We start from the raw sequence: 10,869 nt of genomic DNA on the forward strand, positions 1-10,869 counted from the left end.
GGAATTTCAAGTGGCCCAATATCTGAAAATGTTCGCAACATATTAATGTACATTTGTGCCAAATTTGGTGCTTGTATCACAAAATGCACAACAGGTTTGCTATGCTGCTACACTATTACAGTATATGAGGCAATTTGAATTTTAATTGCACTTTGCAACCAAATCTGAACCGGAACTGTTGCAGAATCCCATCACAGACCAGCTAAAGTATTAGCTGATATAATAAGGAATTTTGGTCTCCATGATCTCTGGTGTTTATAAAAGCGTATGATGCATCAATTTACCTGGCGTAAGGTTGCCCATAATCAGGTGTCCCAAACTAGTCTCGACCGCTTCTACATCAATTCACCCTTTATCAATCTCTCCCCTGCCACAGGAATTTCTCCCTCTGGTTTCTCAGACCACCACCTGATTACTGTAAGCTACCACACACATTTGCTTCCAAATCGTCACTCGTTTTGCAAACAAAATGTTGTCATTTTAGATAGCCCCTCCTTTAGGGGTGCCTATGAAGACGTATGGTCCATTGTGCTAAATTGCAAGTACCAGTTTACAGATCAGCGACTATGATGGGACAAGCTGAAGGCCCAAATTCTCGACTTTTGTCAGAAGTTTTGTTTCTTAACTACGCAAGAGAAACGTAGAACAAGGGCTAGTTTGGAAAAATAAATCTTACAGATTCAAAACAATTTCAAAAACTTGCTCTTCCCTTCAACAAATACAGACTGAGGGGAAAGAAGGCCTTCCTTAAGATAATTGACAACCAAACCCAGGGAGCACTGACAAGATTGCATTTTCAGCATCTCAACCTTTTGGACACGCCAACCGGATTGTTCTTTAATTTCGAATCTAAGGTTCTTCACTCCCAAATTACTGCCCTGAAATGCCCCGACCACTCTATCATTCGTTTGACAATGTATCCACCTTAGCCCTAGAACAAAGATCGAGCCTGCAGAAACCACTCATGGTTGAGGAACACTCTATTGCACTTTCAGAGCCTTGGCTAAGAAAAATCACCTGGCCATGACGAACTGCGGACAGATGTTTTGAAATGTTTTGGGACCTAACTGGCCCTGAACTGCTCTCGGTCTTCTAAGAGAGCTTGGAAAAGAAAGAACTCCAGTTGAGCTGTCGAAGAACATTACTTACCTTGCTCCCCAAGAAGGGCCATCCTTTGCTCGTTTCCCAGTGGAGGCCAGTGTCATTACTATGTGCACTGATATCCTAAAGGACATTGTTAACATGGATCAAACGTATTGTGTTCCTGGTCGTACCATCCATGAAAATATTTCTGTTATTCATGATTTGATTGATGTTTGTGACATTTATCATGAAAGTGTTGGCCTTGTTTTTTGATTATGAGAAGGCATTTGATTACGTTTCCCATCTTGTAAAATATATTTGATATACTTGATATTTCCCATATATATATTTGCCTGAAGTCTTGTGACGGTTTGGTTTTGGATCTTTTCTTTTATCATGCATACATTTTTGTTATTTGAACATATCTGCCCTGAACAATATCAACAATGGATCTGTGCTCCCCTTTTGTATTGAAGGAGAGGGCTGGCCATTTTTCTGTGCCTTATATGCCCTATCTCTTGAACCCATTTTGAACATTTCATAATTCTTTGTCTGGTTTTACTGGTAGAGGTTTTTTAAATGCCATAAAGATCATTGCTTACACCAATGATATATGTATTTGCATCAACGATTCCAATGGCATTGCTAGGATAATGCATGGTTTAGACATTTTTGGCAAAGCCTCATCAGTCAAAATCATCTGGAGAAAAACAAGAGCGCTGTGGCTTAAAGCACCCATTCCCCGACTCTTCCTTCCCCATCCCCCCAAATCTCTCCTCACGTATATCACCCCCTCAAGTCTGTTTCTGGTGTTTGTTCCCCCTCCATCCCCTCCCTTACCTCAAATGGCTACACAGTTGACACCGCACGTGACAAAGCCGAATGCCTCAAATATGTGTTTGCCTCAAAATCTCGTGCCCTGAACCCATCTCTCTCTGTACCCACCTTTCCCAGTCGAATCCAGCTGCTCCTGGACTCTGTGTCCTTCTCTCCTGACAAGGTGGAGAAGTTTTTGTCAAACCTCGACTCTGATTCTGCAACTGAACCAGACGGCATCAGCCCACGGGTCCTAAAATCCTGCTCTTCCGCTCTATCTCACCCTCGCTCTGTCCTTTTCACCCTCTCTTTTGCTCAAGTTCATCTGCCAGCATCCTGGAAATCAGCAAACATTACCGCTTTACACAAAAAAGGTGCAAAAACAGATCCTTGCAACTACAGACCAATCAGCCTGCCCCCATACATCAGCAAGGTCATGGAATCCATTCATTAAATCCTTCCTCTTCTGCAATGGCTTGATCTCAGATCATCAATTTGGGTTCAGACCAGGCCACTCTACTCTACTGTACACTACTCTGGGCATGCTGCTTCTGCTATCTCAACACTGGATGGAGGTCCTCAATGCCAAACAGGAAATCAGAGTTGTCTGTCTCCCTTAACATATCTCGTGCCTTCGATACGGTCGGGCACCCGCTCTGCTCACCAATCTCTCCTCTTATGGTATCCATGGTAATCTCCACTCATGGCTCAATGACTTCCTTTCCTGTCATAGTCAACGTGTGGCTCTAAATGGAATCCTCTCATCTCCTCTTCCTATCCAGGCTGGAGTTCCTCAAGGCAGTGTTCTGGGCCCTGTGATTTTTCTAATCTTCATCAATGATCTCTCCAACTCTCTGGACAATTCTCTTTATCTTTTGCTCACGACTCCACCCTCTGCCACTCCATCTATCATCCCTTAGTCCTGCAGGCAGCAGCCTCTTTCCTCTCTGCAGACCTGGATAAAATTACAAGCTGGTCAAACACGTGGAACATGTCTTTCAATCCTGACAAATCTCACACTCTCACTATGTCTCTCTGGAAAGACTGTCTGGAAAATCCTCCTATTTCCTTTCTCAACAATCCTCTCGAAGAAGTTCTGTCACTCGAGCTTTTGGGTCTCACGATCTGCCATGATCTTTCCTGCGAAAGCCATATTTCCAATCTGGCCGCCAAAGCCAGTCACCGACTTGGCATCCTCCATCCTGTAAAATCCTTCCTTGGTACAACTGAGCTTCTCACCACATACAAAGCTTTCATCTGCAGCTTGATGGAGGACTGCTCTCCCCTCTGGGCTGGTGCTCCTGCCTCACACCTATCTCGGCTTCACGTCGTAGAAACCAAGGCTTTTAGAATCATTGGTATCTCCCGCGATGAAGCCGATTATCAGGGCCTTTCACTCTCTCACCACAGGCAGGTTGATGGTCTTTCTGTCTCCTACCAACTCCTCTCCTGCCTAGCAAAGCTCTGTCGAGAAAAGCTCTAGCTCTGTCTGTGCTCTGTCCCCCAAATATTCCTGCAGGACACACATGGTCTGCCAGCAACCCTTGTCAAGTGAAACTGAAAAAAAATCAAGACTCTCAGCTCACCTTCACTCTTCCATTCCTCTTTTCTCCCGCCTCTGGAACAAACTCCCTCGCTCTCTTCAATCCCACTCACCCTCCAGGTCTGTAAAACAGCTGTTCACCACCATCTCTTATCTTCCCCCATCCAAAACCTTGATCTTTTCTGCCCACGTTAATCCACCTCCTTCAAATTCCCTGTTTTCTTTCCTGAAATCCCCTGTAGTGTCCATCTTGTTTATCCTGTGTACCCAACCCCAGCCCGCCCCCTTCCACAGATCTCCCACTGTCCGTTCTCTACTGTTGTTGTGCTTCTCTCTCTCGCCCCCCCCCCCCCCTTGTCTCCCGCTCTCTTTATTATATGTTCGATGTGTCAGCTCTTATATGAGCCTAGATTAAGTATACAAAAAACTGATCATATGTTTGTGAAAGCCAACATCTGTCTGGCTATTCTCAGAGAGACGCCCCAGTACTGGCCTGTCTGGCATTTTACTCAATCAGATTTGCAGGAACTGCAAGCAGACATTTCTCTTCAGGACTGGTCAACCATTTATACTGCCCCTGATGTTAACTCTCAGCCTGGAAAATTCCACAGAAGCCTGCTCTCTCTTTCTCTCTCTTTCATGCATGGATTACCCTTCTGCCTGCCCATGGTACACTGAATTATGTTGTAAGGCAGTTGCTCTGAAACAACTTGCCTTCTCTTCCTGGAAGGCTAATCCGACCGGACAATGTCAGTGCATTCCAAAACGTCCGCTACAAGTATGTGTCTGCTCTCACGAGAACTAGAAAACAACATCTGTCCAACCTCAAGAATGAACTTTCAAACTTGTTTCACTTTCAAACTTGGCTGAATGCCTCAATTCTGTGTTTGCTTCCAAATCTTGCGTCCCCAACCCCTCACTCGATGCACCCAGTACACCCACCCTTCACAGCCGTGCCCAACTGCTCCTGGACTCTGTGTCTTTAGCACCCGAGAAGGTGGAGAAGGTTCTTTCAAACATCGACTCTGACTCTGCAACTGGACCAGATGGCATCAGCTCAGGTATCTGAAACACCTGCTCTGCTGCTCTTGCACATCCTCTCGCTGCCCTTTTTATCCTATAATTTACCCTAGGTCATTATGATAGTTTTTTTTTTACAGTTTGAACTATGGTACAGTTTTTATAGCCATTCATGCAATTACCAAATAAAAGGAGTGCTTTTTGGAAAAAAGGGGAATGGGGCACAGAGGGCTGCGAGAGATTAGGGGAGGGAGAGTGTGGGAGGGGGTCAGTGGTCTTCCTCGTATTTACCAAGTGTAATGCTTGCTGTACAAAGGGTTTGTTAAATAATCATGTGAATGAAAGTTTGAAAATATTTATTTGGGGCTATTTTGTATTTGGAATTAATGGTTTGGGAAAATTCTTCTGTGGGAAAGAACTGGACTGAGACTCCACACTTTGGCTGCATGTGAAAATAATGGGCCGTCAGCGAGCTTTCATGCAAAGAGAAAAGTCGTCTTATTAAGGGTTGTTTTCCCAAAGTTCCTTTAATGTTTGGAGTTTGTTTTGGAGTCTTGTTTGCAGCAGTTCGTACCAGTTCGAGGATACCAGTTCGTATCGGTGCCGACCGGTACTAACCGGTTGGAATGATGAACGCTTTTATGTGCAAGTGTTGGTGCTTTAAGCCACACAGCACTTACTAGTTGAGGAGGTCAAGGTTTAAGGAGATGTTGCCCACATATAAGTGTTGCATTTACCAATGGCCTCGGTGCATTTCATTATTCCCCTTCCTTTGTTATATTTGTTACACATTGGAAGCATAATATTAGATCACCAGATGTACCGAAAATGGACAAAATGTACTAAAATCACAAATACCTAAAATTGGGGGACGAAACATAAAAAGTGCTATTGTTCTACAATGTTAAAACATAAATACACAGAAATACCAAGAAATAAAAGCTGACTTCCTGTACTCTTGCCTAATTTTCATCTTTTAATCTCAAATTTCTTGAGTTCATAACAATCCTAACAAATTTGACTTCACTGTTCCAATACTTATGGAGGGCACTGTGTATGGCATTTGCACAAGAAATCCTGGTGGATGCCAAAGACAATGGCAATGGCATGGGACACCATTGTGCTCACGTGAGACGTTTCATGTGCTGGTGAACTTCGTACAACACCATAATTCTTCCTTGAGGCACTTCATATGACATAATGGGGCAAAGCAAGGGATGCCCATCATCAGGCTATTGCTTTCTCTGAATTAAACCATGAACTATTTTTGAGATCAGCATAGGCCAAATGGTCAACATAGGCCAACAGGTCAACATAGGCCAAATGTTAATAACCTTTTCAAATTTCTAAAATCCTCAATTTTTATCTGATTTACTTGAAATTTGAATACGATTTGCATATCCGTTTACTCAAATCAACCACCAACTATTTTTGAGATCAAAAGGATGCTCTACTGATTGTCATTCTACTTTGTTCTACTTTTCCAAGTGTCGCTCTATGAGTGATTTTTCATTGTTAATGTTTGTTTGTTTTATGTGACATCATCTATATCTTATTATAATAGAACAAACGTATATGGTTCGCTATGTATGTATATGTGTGTTTATATGCGACGAAAAGGTCTTCTTCTTCTTCAAATAAAATTACCATCCTCTTAATTAAACCTCTTAATTGCGTTAAGATTGCTGAGACCCCTCAGACCTTTGATGACCCTTTAAATCCCCCAAGACCCTTCAGACCACCAAGACCCCTGAAGACCCAAAATACCCTGAAGACCCCCAAATACCCCAAAATACCCTTCAAGGCCCTGAGGCTCAAAAAGACCCTGAATACCCAAAGACCCTGAATACCCAAAGACCCAAAACCCCCCCGAAGACCCAAAACACACCCCGAATACCCAAAAGACCCCGAATATCCAAAAGACCCTGAAGACCCAAAACACGCTGAAGACCCAAAACACGCCAAAGACCCAAAACACCCCAAAGACCCAAAACACCCCGAAGACCCAAAACACCCCGAAGACCCAAAACACCCCGAAGACCGAAAAGACCCCGAAGACCCAAAATACCCTGAAGACCAAAAAGACCATGAAGACCAAAAAGACCCCGAAGACCAAAAAGACCCAAAAGACCCCGAAGACCCAAAAGACCCCGAAGACCAAAAATACCCGGAAGACCCAAAAGACCCCGAAGACTCAAAAAGACCCAAAGGCCCTTAAAGACCAAGAAGAACCAAAATAACCTTAAGACCCAAAAGCCCCTGAAGACCCCGAAGACCCAAAAGACACCGAAGACCCTTAAGACCCAAAAGCCTCTGAAGACCCAAAAGACCGTGAAGACCCAAAACACCTCAAAGACCCAAAATACCCTTCAAGGCCCAGAGGATCCAAAAGACCCGGAAGACCCAAATGGCCCTGAAGACCCAAAACACCATGAAACCCAAAAGACACCGAAATGGTCAAAGATGCCTACCCCTCTGAAACGACGAGTGGAGAGGCACGCGGAGCGCGCCGAGTCACGCTAGTACATATAATAAAAGTGAATTTGTGTATTGTTACATATTTGTTTGTTTGTTTATTTATTACCTCTGTCAACTAGAGCGCCACTCAGTAGAGCGCATACTCCCGCCGTGGGTCAAGTTGGAATAGTACGATTTCACAAAAGTTTGAGGGAGTAGTTCAGTGACAACACAAGACAAGACAACACAAGACAGACGCTGCACAGATATATATTTAGAATATATAGAAGATAATGTTAAAAAAAAGGGGCAATTTCACTTACATTTACGGATTCAGCGTTCAATTCTATATAAGTGAGTGTATTTTGAGGCATGTGTGACTTCAAATAAAATTGTAAGCCAGGTAAACGTTCGTTTCATTCCTTAGGGATACAACATGTAAAACTGGCCCAAACGTCAAAATAAAACTCGCTCATTATAAGTCATACAAGCTAATGCGATCACTCATTCTTCTGGGAAGAATCCCGTGCACATGATTGTCACACTTATAACTCACCTAAGTCTTTATAGCTGGCGAAGCCGGTGTTGTCAATAAACGAGTACGTATTATGTTGAAAACCTGATTATGCCTTGGCTCGAGAATCCGAAGCGCCGTGGACGCAGCCATCTTGCGGATGCGGAAGTATGCATAACAAATTTAAAACGTTCATTAGGAGTTTCTTTCACCCGTCGTCGTTTGATTCATAATCTTATGCACCTCCGATGTATTAATAAAATAATTTAAGACCAACATCGGCCCGCACGGGCCTGGTTATCTTCAACAAAACGCGTCACCAAACACCGGACCCAATGAGAGTCGAGCATTTGCAAAAATATTTCTAAAATGAAATCGCTCACTGGATGGAGTGCTGGAGACAGCCATCGACCGGATGCGGAAGTTTGCATAAAACAATTGCGAAAAAGTTCAATAGGAGTTTGTTTCACCCGTCGTTCTTTGATTCATAATCTAATGAAACCTCTCATTAGTAATTAAAATACGTTAAGACCAACCTCGTTATCTTCAACGAAAATCGTCATCAAAGACCAGAACCAATGAGATTCGAGGATTTGAAAAAACATTTTTTTACAAGCTTATTACGCGTTTCGGACGGTGAAAACGGCGTCAAATATTCTCACATTGACGAAAAATTATTTTTTAGAAATCTCGCGGCCGTATGGGATAGTTTTTCACGGCCAGAAATACGGTATAAGCGGTTTACATATTTAGTTTAGAAATACGGATAGTTTTTCACGGCCGGAAATATCTGAAGTTGAGACGGAATTCACCGAATTAATCACTGCAAGCTAACTTCTTCTGGTGGACGAAGCCGCCGTGCCCGGAGAGTCAGAGAACCAGCCCTGGCGCCTGACAGCGACTGAAGTTAGAAGACTACACACTTACTGTGAAAACGTATGTTAAGCCCAGTTAAAAATACGCCTTAAGCTAGCACATCGTATAGTTACTTCCTTAAGCTTCTTGTGACATTTATTGTATGCAGGTATTGCCAGTGGGGAGGACTGTCTGCTCTTCTCTTTTACCAAGTCTTACCAGGTACGGTACCTACTACACCTACCTACTACCAACTACCTACCTACCTACTACCAACTACCTACCTACCTACCTACTACCAACTACCTAACCTACTGATGCCATGGTGATGGGTAAATTAGTGGCAAGAGGTTTTGGCTTCGCCGGCTCATTGCGGCTTTGCAGTCGGTACTAGTAAGTTCATCAAATACTGACACCGCGATTGACATTCGCTGAGGTAAATGTTGATATCTCTTCTGAGGTTAAAAAAAAAAAAAAAAAAAATTTTTTAAAGCATTATACGTATCAAACGATACATTTTATGAAACGGGGAAACCGAATACACACTTTGGTAGTTTTAAAATGACAGAATATGTCTTTATTAGAAAAAAAAAAAAGAACCTTGAAGACGACGCTGCTAACGAAATACACCGCTCTAACCCATAACCACGAGTTTAAACTACATTTACAACAAATATGAAAACTATTTTCATATCACAATGTTAAATATAGAATATATAGAAGATAATGTTTTAAAAAATGAGCCTTATCTTCCAATGGTAAACAATCCTTCAAAAAATTCCTGGATCCGGAATAATATCCTGAGCTTCACCAAAAACTAATCAATTCTTCCTTATCCCAAGGGCAATCATCCCACCAACTTTCATCCAAATCCGTTCAGAACTTTTCCAGATATCTTGTTCACAAACACACGAACACACACACACACACGGACACGATCGAATGCATTACTACATGGCGGGAGTAACAAGGGTGGCAGAGCTTATGTTTTCACCCCTGTCTGTTGGTGAACAGGATATAACAAAAAGTTTTCACGGTTTCTACCGAAATTTGGTGGAGAGGTTGGGTATGTGACATGGAAAAACTGATTACATTTTGATGAAGATCCGGACACTAAAATTTTCAAGTGATTCTTCAGCATTGAAAGATTGGGCCAAAACCGATACATACATATATATATATATATATATATATATATATATATATATATATATATATATATATATATATATATATATATATATATATTGTTGCGGATATGGGATTTACATCCATCCATATCCGCTTGTAAATATTCCCCTATTTCCTCAATACTTCCCAACTATCCCCAATCCCCCATTCCCTAGTCCCATTTCTGTAAACAACACTCTGTAGACCCGACCTCCCCCCTATTTCCCCCATTAAATGTCGCATCCAGGTCCACCGCATCTCACGTAGACAACTATAGGACATCTTGCTAGTTATTCTTAGTCTATGTCAGTTAAGGACTCGTTTCCATTAATTCTGACTCTTCGTTGCACCAGAATGTGATTGTATGGCACCGTTAGGAAGTTTAGGACCTCCCAATACCTCCCCGCAGCTCTTCCTCACGGTTCAACAACAACAACAACAACAACAACAGCGGCGGCGGCGCGGGGAGTGTGCGTCCTCACTCCGGCTTGGTTGGTAGGGGGTGTTGAAAGGGCACCAAGCCTTTCCAACGAGCCGCCATCGAGCATGTGCTCGACGGGGTTACCACGTAGGGGCTCGCTGTCAGCTCCTCGTCAAGGGCGGAGCCCGGTAACCCCCGCACCCAATGGGAGCGGCGGACCGGTCCCATCTGGGGCGGAGCCAAGCAGCCGAGGGCGTGTCACTCCCCGTTGAGCATGCGCAGAAAGAGGGAGGTGACGTCAGATGCGCGCTGAGCTTGAAGCAAGAGAGACGCCACCTCCGAGCGCTGCAATACCTCCCCGCATCTCTGGACTGGACCGTGCTTGATTCTGCCCCTGAGCCAAGGTGCACCTTGTGCTATCGACTGCCTGTCCTTCCCTGCCATCAATCCCTGTGTAAGTCAGTCTTGTTCCGTTTGTCTGTGGTCTGTCTGGGATAGATAAGATTGTGTCTAAGTGCCTATCTCTTCTGTGCTTTACCTCTTGCCTTGTAATCTACTCCTTTTCTCCACCACCAATTATATCCTCCTCCGGAGGTCTTGAGAACTGTACCCCTTGTGTCGTTTCATTTATCCCAGCCGTTGTGTCCTTTCCTTCATTGATTTAGCATAGCGCGATTTGGTCAACGTCGGGTGGAATCGGGTAAACTGTGCGAACACGGCGGCCATTCCGCTCAGCCCATCATAACATCTAAGCCGTGTCCGTAACTATATATATATATATCTATATATATATATATATACATATATATATATATATATATATATATATATATATATATATATATATATATATATATATATATATATATATATATATATATATATTGTTGTGGAAATGAGAATTGTGTTTTTTTATTGTTGTAAAAAATATCACCCTCCTTCCTCCAGTTGTGTATAAAGGTCGAAGGGCGTCCCTTAGTTAGGACATAT

Source organism: Myxine glutinosa, chromosome 7 (genome assembly GCF_964187855.1).
Source record: "Myxine glutinosa chromosome 7, kmMyxGlut1.1, whole genome shotgun sequence".
Classification (NCBI taxonomy): Eukaryota; Metazoa; Chordata; class Myxini; order Myxiniformes; family Myxinidae; genus Myxine; species Myxine glutinosa.